We start from the raw sequence: 18,129 nt of genomic DNA, 5'->3' as shown, positions 1-18,129 counted from the left end.
CATGGGTAAAGACTGCTTTTAAAGAGAAAATAAATAGATGGCATCTTCTCTGTAACAAAACAAGGGTACACAGATCAGCCTATTCTCACAGCCAGTGCTCAACATTATACTTAAGAGCAGAATTAGACTAAAAAGCACCTAATTTAACTTGAGCTAATTTAAAATGCCATCTTGGTGAGTCTCAGCTATTGTCTAATGCTTTTGTTTGAGATGTTCTACATTAGTCAGCCACTTTTGATTCATGTGCTAACAATCTCCCTTAAGGCAGGTAATTCACAGACAATGTTCACGATGTGCAAAGTAGCACTCCAGTTCCCACAGACAAAAGTCAGTAAACTTTAAATCCCAGAGCCCCTAAACTTATTTTGCATAAATTGCCCTCACAGGAGGGGAGCGGAGATCTGTTTATATGCATCTCTCCTGTATCAACTTAGAATTCAAATCAATTTTTCAGAACAGTGGGAATGCTGATTAGAAATAAATCACAGCAGAAAGCAAAGGCTGCAACCAATTTTGAGTACAAACAAAATAAAACGTGAATGACTTCACTTTAACCTCTACATCTTACTTCAGTGTCTTTTCCATTAAAGGTTTCTTAGCACAATTAACAGAATGGGGATATACTTTTGTTAAATAATGACCTCCTACAGATAGGATTTTTTTTCCTTTGGTACTGAAGTAGCACATGATGGCATTTACTCCTGTAACGGGGGTTAAGCCTAGTAGCTGTTGATTTTGCCAGGACAACAAATGGGACCTTTATGCTAATGAAAGTTAAGATTTCAATCTTTCCACTGTGATGCAGTTTCTGTCCTCAGAAGATCTTGAGATACTGTGCTGTTTCAAATGATGTAATACCAAGCATAAAGAAGAGTTTGGATTCCTTTTTTTTTGAACCCCAGTACTTAGACAATCACATTCCTTTTTCCCACAAATGCATATATCTGTACTAATAGCAGACAAAAAAACCTTCATGACCTCAAGGTAAAAAAAAAAAAGAACAGTGAAACAATGGTACCAGTAAAATCTGTAAATATGTTAAAACAGGACAAAATGTAAATTTCTGCATTGGTAAACCACGTAGCTGTGGTAACATATAATTAACAAATTATAAGGCTATCAAGGTTGACTTCCTACTTGCATAAGCCATCAACATTCAAAAAGTGGAATCTAGACACAGGTCCAATCTGTGTTTAAACTGCTGTGTCTATCTTAGCAAGCCATCCTGGACAAAGTCCTAATGCTACTGAAATCAATGCAAAAAGACAAAAAAGAGATTATTTCAGCTTTTCCAGGATTCCAGGATTTCAAACCAGATTAAAAACAGATCTCCCCTGCCTAAATGGTAGGATGAGCTATTAAGTCATAATTTTCTTAGCAGTAGTTCAAATTTACCAAGTGCCTCCTCCGACCTGTGAAGCTTGTTATCCCCTCTTGGTAGGTTTCATTACTAATGATGATCAGTAATTCATTCTATCATGAGAAAATGTTTTCTAGAAACCCTTAATTCCAAACTAAAAGCAAAACCATGAACATTGAAATATGGCGTCTAAACTGAAATACTGAAATATCTGGAGATGGCAGTTTGGAAAGTTTCATGATGTAAGTCTGAAACCAAAATAGTAAATGATTTCTGGCATCTGCAGCGTCCCAGAGCTGCACTAGAGAATTGCATTGGCTCCTGGCTCTCTGGCAAAACCCCAAAAATCCGAGAGGTGTTCAGCCCCATAGTCATTCAAATGGAATCCTGTCACTGGGCTGAGAAACCTGAGCTCCTGGCAATCCACAGGTGAAGGAAGTTAATTGAAAGATAAGTCTTTCTCTCCTGATAAATCAGTGGGTTTCAAAGCTGCTGAATAATCTTGCTTTGTTGGGAAAAACTTCCAACCAGCTCTAATCAAACAGTCCCAGATTAAGTTAAGAAAAGCAATTTAATTGAAAGAAGGTGCAGGGAGAGCTCTGGGGGATTTGTTTAAGTGCTGAGGGACACCTCAAAAAAAAAGTGTGTGTGCTGCTACAACCCCAATTTCTTTGTTGGGACAGTGTAATACTGAAGTATGAAAGAAAAACAATTAGTGTGGATTTCCCCATTTCTCCCTTGCATCACATCCTGCAGATCGGAACAGTGAAGGCTGATCATCTGTTTATCAGTTGTTTAGGTGATTACTATCAGAGAACAAAGGAGATCATATGTGTGGAAAATAAACCAGGCAGAGATTCAAGAGAGATTAAACAACACTTTTTCTTTTTCTCTTTGTAGTAAATGTCCATTAAAAAAATGAGGAAAAAAAATCCACCTAAGGCCATTTCTATAACTCACGCTCCAGAGATATCTTTGAAAGAACTTGGTTGCATTTTTTTCGGTATTGAAGAAATTAATAAAAGATCAGCATCTGAGGCAAGTATGAATTTGATATTGTGTTTTACTGACGACAAACTCCAATTCCATCTTCAGGTATCCACACACCAGTCCAAAGCCCTGTGGCTGCACCAGCTGCTGCGTGGATCTACCTGAAGGCAGATGAGGGATTTAAGGCAAGATTAAAGGTGTTGCACATGAACTGATGGATGTAGCAAAGTGCTTTCAGATGTGCTAAGATGGTGGAACAGGCTGCCCAGAAAAGTTGTAGCTGCCCCATCCCTGGAAGCATTCGAGGCCAGGGTGGATGGAGCACTGAGCCACCTGGTCGAGTGGAAGGTCTCCCTGCCCACGGCCAGGGGATAATCTCTAAGGCCCCTTCCAACCTCGGCATTCTGTGATTCCGTGAAACCCTGCAGGTGACGGCGTTCGGACGGCTATGGGAAAGAGTCGGGGTCGGGGCTCCCTGTGGCCCCAGGGCGGGCGGGATGCGGCCGGCAGGAGCAGCGCTGAGGGCCAGGCTGTGGCAGCTCGGGGCGCCGTGAGGGGAGCGAGGGGCCTGGCTTTTCTCAGCACCCCGCACCCACTCTGCCCGACAACCTGGAACTGTGTCTGACAGCGGGGAGAAGACCCCCGCCCCCCATTCATAGCGGCATTTCCTACAACCTTTGGAAAATCCCAGTGAGAAGCCCGACCCTCTCGGTCCCGCCTCTCATGGCAGCACGGCTGTTCCGCCGCGCCAAACCCAGCGGCGGCCGCACCCTGCCCAGCTCGGCATTTAGCGCTCCTCCCGCTCCGCGGCGGACACTCCGGAGCTGTTTTTCCCTCACGCTGGCGCCAGAGTTCCCAGTTTCCCAGCGGGCGCAGACACAGCCCGGTGCCGGCCCTTCCCGCCCTGCCCGGGCGGTCCCGGCCCGTGGGGGTCCCCGGCGCTCTCTCGGCCGCCGGGCGGAACCGGGCACGGGCAGGACGGAGCTTCCCCTGTGTGGGACTGCCACGAACGCTGCTTCGGGCTGGGGCCCGTCCGCCCACCGGCCCTGCCCGTGCCTCGTGTCCGCGGCGCCTGTGGGGAACGAAGGCTCCGGGCATCTCAGTGGTGTCAGCGCACCTGAATGTGCTCCTTGTTCCTTCCTGGCACTCCCTCCTACCAGACAGATTCCTGCAGTCAAAACATTTCGGTGCGAAGCAGCTCAGTAGCCTGAGCTGCAGGTGTGGGAATCACCGAGCCCAGTGTTTGTAAGGGTGCTGCGGTTTCTCACCATGAAGTTCTTGTAGAGCTAACAGAAGGGGCTGGGAGATCCCACCGAGTGAGCCACCGATGGTTTGGTGCTTTTTAGACACAGCACTAACAAGGAGCAGGGGACAAAGTTGCTTTAGCTTCAGTCTGTCATCAGGCCTTCAGTAAGAGCTGATGTTATTCCTAGGTCCCAGCTCCTTTCTTTTCCTGGTTAAACTGGTGACTCCTTCAGCCCACCTGGCACTGCTGCCAAACTGCGGTTTGTCACAAGCATCCTCTCCCAAAACCTGGGTATTGTTTACTTCGGCAGTGCTGTCCTAGGGAACCCTGCTGGCTAACACTGCAGAAACACACAGGGGTGTTCAAAGCTCTGTGTTTTTACAGGTGGGGAATGTATAGTACACTTCCTCATATTTAGGGGCTTGTAAGGGCTCATCTGAAACCCTCTGAGATTCTCCCCTTTCCTTTGATCAATTGGTTGTCCTAAATCTAAACTGCAAGTGCTTGGGAAAAGGATATCCAAATGCACCTTTCTCATGTGTGAGTCATAAAAGAAAGACTCAGCTAGCAGCAGAGCGAACGTTTTGGAAATTTCTAAAACAAGGGAATTTTCTAAAACACCGGAACTTGCTTGTGACCATGTCCTAACCACTGCCAGGTTCATGACCACAAGGTTCATGACCCTAGATGGCACACATGTCTGTCTCATGCCCTCTCTCCTGCTTCCTCCACCTCCAGTCCTGCTGCACTGACAGATGTATCCAAGAAGAACAGAAGAGCTTGGAAGAGTGGCTGAAGCTATGGAGCAGCAAATCCTCATTCTGCTCACTCACTGCTGTTTCTGGACTGGCAGAAGAGTGGGGTACCTCTGGCAAGTAAAGGAGCTGCTCCCAAAATTACAGGTTCCTGCTATTCCAGATTAGTCACTCCACATGCATGAGTGCAAACTAAACAGCCAGCAGTGAAATCACATACACTGTCCAGATAAATGCAAACAGGCATTTCTGGAGGGAGCCTAGTTGATGTAGGAGACCATGGAAGTGCAGCTCTTCAATGATTCACATCCCTACCAAGGATGCAATTGTGTTCCAAAATACCCTGCATGGGGTTGCTTTAGTAACAACCTTCCATGCACAAACTCACCTCTCCTTTGCTGTCTATATTGTGCATTATGGAAAAAAAAAAAGAGATTATAGAAGAACATCTGAGATGGTGTCTGAAAGTTGTGTCTCCTGATGCAGCCAAGTGGCAGTTCATGTTTACAGTATTTCCCAGCAAATGTTGGTACAGGCAGTTTCTCCTGCTCCATACTGATATGATGCTGGGCGTTTGGTCAATGAACAACTCTTCAGAATCCTGTTACAGCACAACACTTTGGCATGTCTTTGGAGCTGTTTTTACTGTGAAACATGACTTGTTTTGAACACAGAAGTTATACTTTGTCATTGTGAGAAACTGTTCTAAAAAAATATTGAATGTTCAGGCTTCACCAAACACCATGTGAAATACTCTTTCAGACATATTTGCCCATGCAAAGTTTTGAAAATAAAAACTGAATCTGTACCTTAGATTTTGGGGTGTGGATTTTTCTTTCTTTTTCTTCTACAAAAATATGGATCTTTACATCTGTAAGGTATATTCCAGAGCTGTGTGTACAGCTCATTTCTCTGATGCATGAATATCTCTGAGCTCCTCAGGTGAATGCTGGGGACAAATGTATAATTAGCTGGATTGTAAGATTAATACCTACCCTTGTGACATCTACACTGAAGTCCTAATTGCAGTTGAAAAGTGAGGTTGAAATGTTTCTATGATATCATAAATCTCCTTAGGCTTCAAGACTTTACTGGGATATACAGCACTGCAGTATCTGGTATAGCACTTAGAGTTGTTACGTCTTTTATGTGAATCACCATATGGGTCCTTGAAAAATTAATTTTAAAATGTTTGATTTTAATTTAGCAGTTCTTTCAAGGTAGTACAGCCCCAGCAATCACTACTGGGTCCTTTGGGAAACAGGAGATAAAGGAAAAAAAAAGGAACATTTCTGGAATCACTTTCTTTTGCCCAACTCGGTATCAGCTGGCAGAAGTAATAATGAAGGGGCTGCAGGACTGCTCTCAGCTATTATTGTGCCTGGCTCGCTCTCAGCATGACTCACTGCAGACAATATATAACACCACTCGCAAGGGAAATGAACAGTAAATACTTGGCCCTGGATATTTTTTTTAAATCGCTTCAGTTGATTTTTTTTTCTCTCTCTCTGATTTGTATCCCTTTATCCTCGCCCATGTGCTATATAAGCCTCTCAAATCTAATGTCCATAACACCACCCCCCACTGGTAGCAGCAAGCCCTTCCGTAGCTGTAGGGTTTACTCTGCAGAGGTTTACAAGGAGAGGCATTATTGAGAAACTGTATGTGTTAACCCAATGGCACAGGGCTGCTCCAACACCTTCCCTCTGGTTTTTCTTTTCTTGGGGGAGGGGTGGCTATTTAGCTAAATGCATCTCTTGCTTTGCCTTAGCAGCCAGGCTAGCTTAGGAAGAAAACCTTGGGGCTAAACAGGCTAGGAGTGCAGCCAAGGGGGTCAGGAGACAGCTTTAAGGATTATACTACATAATTAAAGGCTGACTCTGAACATGCTTCCTGGTACCCTGTGTTCAAACATACAAACCTTTTTAGGTAATAATTCTTGGTCCTTATTTGTATCGGAGAGATTTGTAGGTTAAAGTTGCCATACAGGTAGTGAGTCAGGAATACAAATTATTCAACTAGACTATAAAAAGGCAACACCTTCCTAAACCTGCCCTAGACAGTGAGAACTGAGGGTAAAATATAAATAGATGAACAGGCATGTGTTTTCTTAGTTTGTTTTTGTGAAATGCCCTCTGGGTGCAGCTGATGTCATTCCGCAGCAACTTTCTAGGTTGAAAATGTGGATTCTTCTCCTGAAGTGCTCTGTGATCAGAACGGGGCCAGAACATTTTTCTACTGGATAAAACCTGAGTTACTGAAGACCCACATTCCAGCTTATACTGTGCTAGTTCCAAGGAAGACCCTTCTATGTTCAAATATTTCTAATCAGCTGGAGCTGAGACTATAATCTTGGTCCTCCATTATTCATATTCTATGCCAGAGCTGCTGCCCCATCAGCCTACACAGTACAAGCACTTGCTCTCCAGCCATCCCCCATCCCAGATCAAAATGGCTCCTATAGACTCTTGTGTTTGCTAAACCAGCATATTCTGACATTTCAGGCAAATATTCTAATGAAGTCTATGCAAACTGCATTGATTTAGCAGCCATTGTCTAAAAATAGGTCCTAGGAAGATGCTGGTACCAGAAAAGGTAGAAGCAGTGGAAAGGAGGAAAAAATACTGAACACACATATTGATAATATAGAGTGTGAGCAAGCACTTGCTTATCTAACGCTGTAATGCACAAATCGACAGAGTCAAGGCAGCATACGCTCACTGATTGAAAGACGTAATCAAGTATGAACAAGGATAAATGACACTTCCACCTCAAAGTTGTGAAAAATGCCTATTGTATGTTTTGCCTGATTTTCTACCAGAATTATCAGTTTTCTGTTTCAAGAGAAGTTGCAATAAGCCAGCCTTCATCCTCCATATGATGATATCTTTAAATCAGATCTGTTGGGGTTTTTTTTTTCAGAATACTGTTTTTTCTACTTCTTTGGTTAAATTTCAGTGTGCTGTAAAGAGGTCCCTTGTCACATACATAACAAAAAGGAAAGAGACACCAAATCATTAACTTACTATTACAGACAGAAAGGTGAAGAATCTTGCCCAGAGTAGTCAGCACTGCCTTGTAGTTTTGATGAAGCTCATGTTTGACTGAATCAGTGCCTAATCTTTTCAACATATTACTGTCTAGTGTCTGCCTGCTCCCAAGTACTTTTCATTTCTCAAAAATCTCTTGTTTACAACCATTTCCTTGTTTGGTTTTTGGAGAACAAAGAGGAAAAGAAAGGCTTTATTCCTTGGGTTAGGTCTAGATCACATACACAAAGAAGAGAGATTCTGCTACACTTTATTCAATATGATGTTACAAGAAAACAACAGTTACAGCTGACAAACCATTACATCTTTCATAATACAGACAAATTACAAGGTGTAACAAATAATGCGACATTTATTTCACTGTACTGCTTACTATGCTGTTCTTCTGAAGTATATATATATTTAATTACATTAACATTGTTTTCATGTACCAGCCCTCCCCTTTTTTATTTGTTAAAAAAAGAACACCTCTTAGTGCACCATACAAAAATCCGCATGGAAGCTGGCAAGCAGGAATTTTGTATGCAGCACCACTGAAATGCATTTTGGGGGATGGGAATTATTAGTGCATCCTTTACTTTTAGATTTTTTGCTTATGTGAAAGATGCAAGGCAGTAACGTACAGTCACTCCACCTAAATGCTGGTAGAGGAGAGTATTGTTATGCTCAGTAATGCAACCTAATTCTGTTTATATGGGATATCTGCATTTTGCTCCTTAGTCTGTACAGCCTTAACCTTTTATATAACAAAGATTACAAACCCAGTAATATTCACAGATTAATATTTTGTATATGAGCATATCAGAGCATTGACTACACATGTGGTTGTGTGCACTGACACAGGGGTGTACATAACTCACCAACCCACAGGGTATTTATTTATTGATCTTACCTTCTCTTCCCAGGAGTCTGAAGTGCAGAACCCCTAGGCACCAAAGAGAAAGCAAAACCCCCTGTGCCTCTGTCTACTGCAGATTGAATTTTCACTGTTGTACTGATGACTTGTCCTAAGCCATGGTTCTGTTTAAAAGTAAGAGTGAGAATTAAAAAGACCCAACTGTTCTAGGACCCCACACAGTAATGTAATGCCAGAACTACTGGGAGTGTCCTGTCTAGGGTGGTGTCTGCTGGGTGTGGATTAGACTTGATCTGAACCCAGGAGGAGAGAGGACTGAGCAATCTCCAGCTGGCTGACTTGTAAATTTAGGTTCTGTGAACTTGAACTTGTAAGGACTCTCTGTATCTGATATGCAGACCATATCTATCACCATCTTCCCTTCCCCATTCACTTAATACTAGGTCCCATAGAGAGTTAGAACATGCCCTCCCACTTTTATCTGCCTGCTATACCTGCTTCCCTGTCACTGCTCTCCCATCTCAAAGCAAAGCCACATCCTCTCAAAGTATCACCAGGACAGATCTACTGGATCTCAGCCAAGTGGTAGGAAAATGCAAGTTAAGCTGCTGCTGGCTACTGGCTCTGAGCATATCCCACAGTTTCTCCAGGACTGTGCCCTAAAGACTATTGATCACTGAAGCCAACTTTTTACTTCAACAATGTGAAACATTCCAGGCACCCACAGCTCGTCTGGAAGGCTGAGCTACTTCTTGTCTCTTTGAAGATTCTTTGGGGAACTGATTTCAGAAGGATGAAAGAAAACCAGAGTAACACTACTGATCTTTGTTGAAGCTGTCTCAAGAGCATTGATGGGGTTTAAGCAGTCCATTCTGCAACACTGAGAAGAGCTGTGGTGAAAACAGCTGGAGAGGTGGGCAGCTGTTTGGGGGTCCTTACTGATGGGTGTCAGGCTAACCATGCAGGTGAGTGCTCTGCTGCTGGAAGGGACTGGCCAAAGGAACTTCTGCTATCTCAAAAAGCTTGATATTTCCCAGCAGATTTGATGTTACAGAAGATTTATTTGCAGTCCTGCAAATCCTGCTCAGCCTAAGTTGCCTTGGTGCCAGGAGAACATCCCCAGGGCCCAGAGACTCCATGGGAGAGCAGCAAAACGAAGTCACCACAGGCAGTCAGAGTGCCAGGAAAGGAGGTGCAGAAGTAAGAGACCCTGATCAGTAGGTGAGATAACTTCATTACTGCTGAATATTAAGTTGCTATTTGGAAACCTAGATATTTATGAACTTTCGTTTAGGCCATTAATTGAGTTTGAAGATTTTTTGGATCAACTTTATTTCAGTGGTTGCTTAAAAGTGGGAATGGGGCAGAGAGAATAATCTCACGTGCACGTGTGTTCACACACATACACACACATACATACCTTAAGCAAACACTGTATGTGAGTCACTGTGGATAGTAATGTGCTAGGCTTGTGGGAGCAGTTGGGGAATTACTCTCTATATTAAACCTTCAGATGGTTAGTTGAGCAGTGTAATTGCTTGCCTTCAAATTTAAGCTGTCAAGTAGAAGCATCTATGAAACTACCCTTATATTCCTAATCAAAATCTTTGTTACATTTTCAAAAATTCTTCAGATTTTGCAGCAAGTTTTTTTTTCTAAAAATAGCTAATTTTAATCATCAAACTGCACACAATTTAAGTAGCAAAGATAATGTATAAAAGACTTTTCTCTTACAAAAAAAAAGGAACATGAAACCCAAACAAACCATGTCTAAGGCAGTTTCAGTGTGTGATAAATTCAAAAGTTCAGTGGTCACTTTTCCCCCTATAAACACAGGAGAAGAACTGTAGTAAGTTCTAAATAGGATTGTGACTGAAAGTGGCTTTCAGATGGCTTTTAGCAGATCCTGAAACAGAGATGTCATTGGGGAAAACTGTCTTTTAATGGCTGTGCAAATATTGAGAATATTTCCACGGTTCAGTTCTTTGAAAGTGTAGACTCCTGTCCTAGTTCATTAAGAGACCTTTTGTAGCTACTTGTGCATTCAAGGATTTGCCTTATTGGGTGTCTTTCTTATTAAACACTGCTGGAGTTTAATAAGATGGCAGTAGCACAAATCCTTTCCCCCTCCTTTTAAACACTGAAAGCTAACCAAAGCATTACCACACTTCTTTAAAATGTAATTCAATGCATCCAACAAGCAAAGGATGTCAAAATTATGTGTAGAATAATATTGCCTAGCAAGTGCAGGAGCAGGACTGTAACTCAACAGTGATTTTTGCACAATACCCTGCCCTCTCTGAATGCAAAGTTGTAAACAGGGCAGTTTTTTCACACCCCTGAACACAATGCTCTCCCCAGCCAAAATGTAGCAGGGGCTTCCTTTTCTAAAACCACACACACAACTTAGTTTCTTGCAAAGTTTGCATTTGAATGATTCATTCAGAAAAGCTATCTAAAGACTAAGGATCATGTAGTGCCTTCCAATCAGCTCAGAATACCTATGGAAAATAACTCAAAAGGTGCTTTGGTGTGGAACAGCAAACAGTCTGGGATGAGGAGAATTCTCCACCTTGCTTTGTACGTGGCAAAGTAACACAGCTAGATTTAATGGCTCATTCAAAGGACGTTTTTCTGTACCTCAGTATCGGCCCTGAATTAAACAGAACAGTTTCATCATCTCTGTTTTCAAGAAAATATAAGTAACTAGTGTGAGGAAAAACATAGAGATGTTAGCCAAGACCCATAAAAGAAAGATATATTCTTGAAGGGAATAAAACCATAAGGAATTCACTGTGCATCTATCAGCTGCATATATCTCCTCATTTTTGCTTTGTCGTTCTCACAGGCCTATTTTGAAAACTGGCATGCTACATAGCCTAAGCAGAGTAACCAAATTTAGAGTACTGAAGTAAACATGCAATTATTGCCATGTTTTTAAATGGATATGAATGGTCTGAGGGGATAATGAGAAAAGAAATAACCCAACAACACTTGAGGAAGAGTGGCAAGGTGCTGTAATTGTCAGCTGATCAGACAAGTTGGGCTTGCCCTGGGAAGAAATAGTCTTCCCATTGGTTGTAAACTATACACAACCCTCAAAGAAAACACACAGTCCTTTATGCCACTGCTGGCTCTTTTTGTACAGTTGTTACTGAAGAGGTGTGAACACCAAATGTGTTGTCTGAAAGTATTTAAGACGTTGCTGGTGAAAGCATAAAAATCCTTACAAAGATGCAGCGCTGCAGTGGAAAATCAAACAAAATCAAACACAAAAGACTGAAAGAGTACATGCCATGTATCAATCAGCAAAAGCTTAATCTTCACATAGTTCTCTGAAATCACAAGGTATCCAAATGCGTGCAAGGTTTTAAATAAATTGCAGGGAAAAACAGGGTCTTGCCAGCTTCAATTTTCTTTTGAATGAAATCCACCATAGAGACAGAAAGGAAACAGGCCGTGGTTCCTTCCTGGTGTCGGCCTCCTCATTAGGTTTTTGTTTCCCTCCTCCAACCTGGTAAATTTAATCCTGTAAGGAAACAATATAAATTATAATAAGCCTCATTAATTGCATTTTAAAATGTTTTGTTTTTTTTTTTTCACTTGGTAAAAGATAGGTTAGGCCAAAGCCAGTTATGAAGATGCTAGCTCAGAGTCAAGGGCAGACTTCCAAAGCATGTTTAGAACTGGTACCTCAGGAAAATGGACTTAAAACACCAATGTTTTCAGGGTGGTCTCCTAAGTGACATCTATTAATCCATATTCATGTGTCTGTGCCCTAAGAGCTAATCTTCACAGGTGCCATTAGCACTGACATTCTCCATGGAAATTACAGACAGCTGTAAACAGTCATCTCTTCTAAAGGTGGTCACACCCCCTGAATGCAAAGGAGGGTTGCTAAAAATGCTGGCAGAGCTTCAGAGTTTACAAGTTTTTTTTTTGCCCCCTTTCTCCCTAGTGATCTCCTCCATAACAATGCTGGTAACTAGTTTTTGAAAAGGTCTCCTCGGGTTTCCTTCCCGAGAGTTGTTTGGGGCACCCTGAGACAAATCACAAACATTTCTGCAAACATAAACCAGGTTATGGAGCTTCTTGGTGTGCTGTGTCTAAATGTATTCACCTTTATTTCAGTGTATTTCTATTACTAGGCAGATAATTGAAAACTCTCAAATATAAAAAGAAACACTATTAATAGCTTCACTTGTGTTGTCTTTCACTCTACTAATGTAGAAGCTCGTAGCAATGGCTGGACTTGCATGAAGGTATCTTGATGTTTTCGAGGTTTACACAAAACAGGAGGCAGGCTGAGAATGTGGGACAGGAAAACAAAGTATCCAGTAACTACAAGAAGAGCCACCTGAAGGCTGAATGAAGGCTAGATGAACTGGATGAACTGAAGCCACTGAAAGGATTTTATAATTAACACATTTAACTCTTAATAAATCTCCAAGTAGAATTCTAAGCCAAGAAATAAAGTGAGACTTTCTGAGAAATTGTGAAAATATATTTATTACGTTCTCCAAGACTGGAACTACAGACCTGATACATTTTTAAAATGTGGTTGCAGGAAGACAGATGTGAAGGAATTTCATCCCTTGAAAAAAAGAATGCTGAAATATTCATTGAGCATGGAACTGGTTTGTATTAGCATGTCCTAAAACTATTTAAATCAAACTGGATGCAGGTGCCAGTGAATCTAGTCTAGCCCTCATTTCAAAACCAGGAGAAAAACAAGGCATTGGTTTTGAACTGCAGTTTCAAGCATCGTATTTTAATTGTGGCTTTCAACAAAACACCCCAATGTCTACACAATATTTTAACTTCCGTAATTTCCAGGGTTCCTGTAATGGTTCTTAAGTGCTCTTCTGTTCTTTAAGCACCAGGATACCTGAGGTGGATTAACAAAAGCCTGTTCTTAAGCATCTTAGACCCTGCTGGAGCTTGGTCTACCAAGGACCTCTATTGTCCTTCTTGGGTTGTTTCCTAAATGCATCTGGAGTTTGTGTGGACTGTCTATTCCACGTGAGAGTCCCACCTTCCCCAAAGTCTAGAAATTTGGCTGAAATGCCAATAAATCTTGTTTCAAGGAATACATTTGAGCTGATGCATTTAGTTTACCTTCAAAAGCTTAAAAAGAAAAGCAATGTTTGGAACATGCACAGATTCACAACTGCTCAGTGATGAAACACCAGTGATAATATTCCCCAAATTCCAGATTTCCCTTACTTCATGAGCACTTTTCAGGGGTGTTCTTTTGGGAGCTCCTTCTTGGAAGGAAGCAACGAAACTTCCAAAGCTCCTTTGAATGCTGAGGTTGCATTTGCCCCCACTGCCACCTACACTCCAGTTGTGGAAAGCAGGCTTGCAATTTGGAAGCTACATCTGCCCTGATCCAGAAGAGCTGGCCTGATTTCAGGCTAAGCTCAAATTACTGGAGTTCTGTGACTGGCATAAGCAGCAGGGACATCTGAGACAAGTAGCAAAATTACAAGGATAGAAAAGTCTCTGGGTGGATGCTTTTCCTGTAGTTATAAAATTGTTCAGAGGTCATTGCTCATTTGAGAATAACTGCAATTTAATTATACAGAACTTCTCCTTTCTATCACTGGACCTTAATTTCTAAATGAAGTAAGTATCACACTTCTCTGAGGATTATGCTACAATTTCCCAGTAACAATACTACATTGTCTGGTTTCAAGTTTGGCTTTGTAGGCAAAGCTGATGACACATTCTCCAGGGCAAGGCCTGAGCTTGTGGAATGGGGAATACTTTCATTAGAAGCTTAGCACTTCCAGAATCAAGCCCTAGAACATTAAGAGATTCTTTAGAAATGAATAAACTGTGAGCTGCTACCATATAAGACATGGGGAAAAAAAGTCCTTGCACCCTGGCAACTACTGCCAGCACCAATGCAGACTGCAGGCAGAACACTGAAGACAAAAAGGGTAGCAGAGGTTACAGGTTCCTGCTCTGGCTCAGTACAAGGCAGATCACAATTTTAAGACCACAACTCTACCATCTCCAGCTTTGCTGGATCCTGCCATGCCAGGGCTGCAATTGGTTTCTTGTGAAGCTTAGAGATTGTGTCCGGTGGGCAACATCACCCTCTGTCTTCTGCACAGGTTCCAGATTTAAATTAGATCACTGGAAAAGAACATGATTTGATGCCACATTTCACTAATGGTTCTGGCTGGGGAAAGCTAGGAGACAGTACAACTGGAACCTGAGAACAGTATGGTGGCCTCAGTCTCTCTGCAGTGTTGAAATGTGCAAAATGCCTGGTTTGGGAAGCCAGCCTGCATGACATATCCACTGCTCACACCAGTGCCAAAATGGGCAGGGTGTTCTGAGGCTGAACCTCAGCTCTGCCTGCCAAGGTATTTCTCCTGAGTATGAAATCCTTACATGACACAACAAGTGTGGTGCTTAGGAATAGATAATGTTTGCATCTGAATCCCTACTTCTCTGAAGGTGTATTGTCAATTCAAAAGTGGAGTCAACAGGTAAAGTCCCTTCCCCTGCCTCAGAGAGCTGTTATGGAGTGCCAGCTTTCTCTGATGCTGAACTCAGATATGCCACTTGTCAGAGGAGTGCTGTAATCACTGTGAACTTTCTCTTCACATTTATTTTTGTTTAAGATGATACGTCAAACAGACAACTCTCCTAAACTGGACAAAGAGAAGAGCATTTATTTATCCACAACAGGAAATCCACAATAAAAAAACCCAGAAAATTTTAGACTGGTGTGAACCAATCTTTTTATTAAAAAAGCATTGCTTCTTCAGTGTGGCTCTTGAACTGAAACATCAGTTGTTCACACAACGAAGACCCAAGGCAGGGCACTCTACACAGTGTTGCCATTCAGTTCCCAGATGGCTTAGTATTCCATGTTTGTATTTTTAAAGATATATTTTAGAAATATCCTTGCTTAGAATTTACACATTTCCCTCATCATACAAATCAAAATTTTGCCTGGTGACTTGGCAGATTATGTTTATGGCCTCTGGTCACAGCTTTGCTTATAAAATTGTAAATTGTTAAATGGAATATTTACAACTTGTGATTTCCCAAGAGCAAAGTAGAGTTCTTTCATATCTGCTTAAAAACCAAACCAAAACAACAAACCACAAACAAACAAACAAACAAACAAACAACAACAAACCTTGAAACATAACAGGCTGCCTTAAAAATGAACTTTGTTCACCACAGATCCTGGTACTTCTGATTTTCATGACATCTCTACTAAACCTAATAGCTTTCTACAAGTAAGTTAATGATGTACTTGATTAAGTAACTTATTTCTGAGTTTGTTACCTAGAGAAAACTTCTGCTGCATACATCTGTTTGTCCCAGACCCCAAACGGGATACAGTGTTAATCCACCTTAAAAACAGCAGATGCCAACTTCACAATGCAGTAGCTGTTGATGTAACAGTGGTTCTAGAAAGGCATACCAAAGCTTGTAATTTAAACATTAATCATACTCTCAAGACATGAGGCAGAGGAGGGTGAGTAAATCCCAAATATTTTTCTTTACTTTAATTAGTGAAAGAACGTCCTATCCTGTAAAAATACCAGTTCAATACATGTTCCTTTTGGCAGCATCAGCATCCTTCTCTAGGTACTTTTAATTTCTGTATAAATTATCACTTCGGGTGGAGCTGTGCTCCCGCAGAGTCTTTAGCATGCAAAGCACACTCAGAGTGCAGGTCTATTTATGTGGCAGCTGATGTAGCAGTATTATAAGAGTATTCCAGTTTTAAAATAAAACTGTGAGCTGACAACTGGAGATACTGTATTCTTTATGAGCTGAAACATGGAGGTATTTAAGATCATCAACAATAATACTCTTTCTGCTTCTCCCTCCACCACACATGCAGACACCACAGATACTGTTCATCCTCTCTGAAAAAAACAGTACAATATTAACAGGTAATTTTCCCCACACCTTTTATTCCTACCTTTGTTAGAGAAATAATTTTAAAAAGCCAACCAAACATTAGCAATACTATCAGCGCTCAGATAATATCTACATGCAACTTGTTGCTATAAATATTAATTAATTGGATCACCAATACCCATAATGCAACTTTATTTTGACCTACGTGCCCTATGAACTAGATATTTTTTGGATTCAATTTCCTTAAAACCAACTGTCAGCATCATGTGATGGAAGAGATGAAAAATGAAAATGAGTGTTCCTGCTGTGCAGGTGAGTGACCTGTGGGAGACAGCTCTGCCTGCTAGGATTTTTACACGTACCATCAGACACAGACCAATTGATTAGATCATCTTATACCTGCCACCAACTAGGCTCAAGAGACTAATTAGAGAGAGTACTGCCTGCGCAGGCACCCCATTGACACCTAATTTGCTCAGCCAAAGCCTTTGGGGAGAATGTATTATCTCTGCAGCTGCACTTCATGCATTTCTGATTTGAAGCATAAGCAAGGAGTACTTCTTCACTCTTTTGAGCAAACTGCGTATATAAGCCCTTAAGTGCTAAATACAAGCAGACAAATTAAATCTGGCCAGCCGCCATAAATCCTTTTTCCCCTTCAAATATATGTACACATATACATGCATACATGTTTTATTTTTTATCTATGTCTATGACATATGTGCACAAATGCAAACATACAAAAAATGTGTATGTATGAGTTTGAATGTGTGTAGAAAGGATGGGTATATAAAGACGTTTCTATAAATATATGCTTTAAAATATGCAATTGTCACACTGTATAGTCTGCCCTCCTTCACAGGGAAGTTTTACTTCTGTGAAATTTAAAAGAAATGCATTTGTTCTTATATATGAAAAATAAATGATCTGCAGTGTTGTTAGCTCAGGCTCAGAATTACCCCATGGACAAGACTCGGTAGACTGTGCCGATAAAGTTACTCTGCATATCTTCAGAGGTGCTTGTTCAAAGATTATTTCAGTATACAGCCCAGCTTTGTAGGAAGCTTTTCTTCGATGGACTATACCTTGTTTGTGGTTTCCTGAGGAATACTATTCACTAAGGCTAAATATAAGGTTACTTAAATTGCTTTCTGCTGGGCTTTAGTTTTATCTAGTTATCCATGCCCCAAAATACTCAGGAGAGGCAAGACTTAAGGCTGCCATTAAAAATTTATTCAGAAAAACAAAAAGAAGAAGAAAAAGAGACATACTAGAAAAAATAGGATTTTTTGACCAACTGTGAAGGGTTTGAAGAAAATAATTTCAACTATAGGCTGATTAGTGATTCCTGAACTCGGAAGCCTTGTAACACACAGGAACAGTAGATTTGTATCACTTCTAAAATAGCACTGAAGCCAAGTATCTTCTTCCCTGTCATGTGTCTACAAAGCAACTTTCAGGAGCTGAATAAGGCTGAATCACTGCAGTTTAATTTCAGTTTCTGTCAAAGGCCATGTGGACAAGGTCCTTTTATACTGTCACCTCAGGATCCTGCACCCCTGTAACTACAGAGGTAAAGAAGCCATAGCAAAATATGTGCAAGTTACACGTGTGGCCAAAATATCAGGTGTAATCTCCTTTGCAAAACACTACAAATGTGACTTCCAGTCCTGTTTCTAGGATGGGGCATAACTCAATACAGAGAGAATATCCTCACTTTTTTCCCTTCACATAGGCCACATCATTACCAATTCACTTTATATTTCTTTAGCTATTTAATATCTTTTAATGCTTAAATGACACCTCTAGATTATCTTTGTATTGGCTATTTCTCTTTCACGGATGCAGCACTGTACAGGATACTTCCACATTATAATTATAAGTGCTATAAGTACTTAGCAGTAAACCATATTGGACAAATAACTAGCACAGGATTAACTGGTTACTTTCTCCTGATTTCTTCTCTTGTGTCT

The 18,129-nt window shown here is 41.2% G+C and overlaps 1 protein-coding gene across 11 annotated transcripts in view; it reads right to left on the bottom strand.

Annotated features, from left to right (window-relative positions):
• CDK14 (cyclin dependent kinase 14) overlaps positions 1-18,129 on the bottom strand; it is a 405,136-nt gene that overhangs the window by 86,740 nt on the left and 300,267 nt on the right. For 7 of the 11 annotated variants that reach the window (XM_014875610.2, XM_014875614.2, XM_088161484.1 and 4 more), the window contains one exon: positions 7,635-11,786. The exons of the other annotated variants lie outside the window; for them this stretch is intronic. The gene's annotated coding sequence lies outside the window, so the exon portion shown is untranslated. Of the gene's footprint in view, positions 1-7,634; positions 11,787-18,129 lie in introns of those variants that run through there. 11 annotated transcript variants of the gene reach the window in all.

This window comes from Sturnus vulgaris, chromosome 1 (assembly GCF_052056855.1).
Source record: "Sturnus vulgaris isolate bStuVul1 chromosome 1, bStuVul1.hap1, whole genome shotgun sequence".
Lineage (NCBI taxonomy): Eukaryota > Metazoa > Chordata > Aves > Passeriformes > Sturnidae > Sturnus > Sturnus vulgaris.
Note: the sequence above shows the minus strand (reverse complement) of the source record. Positions and strands in the feature narration are given on the sequence as shown.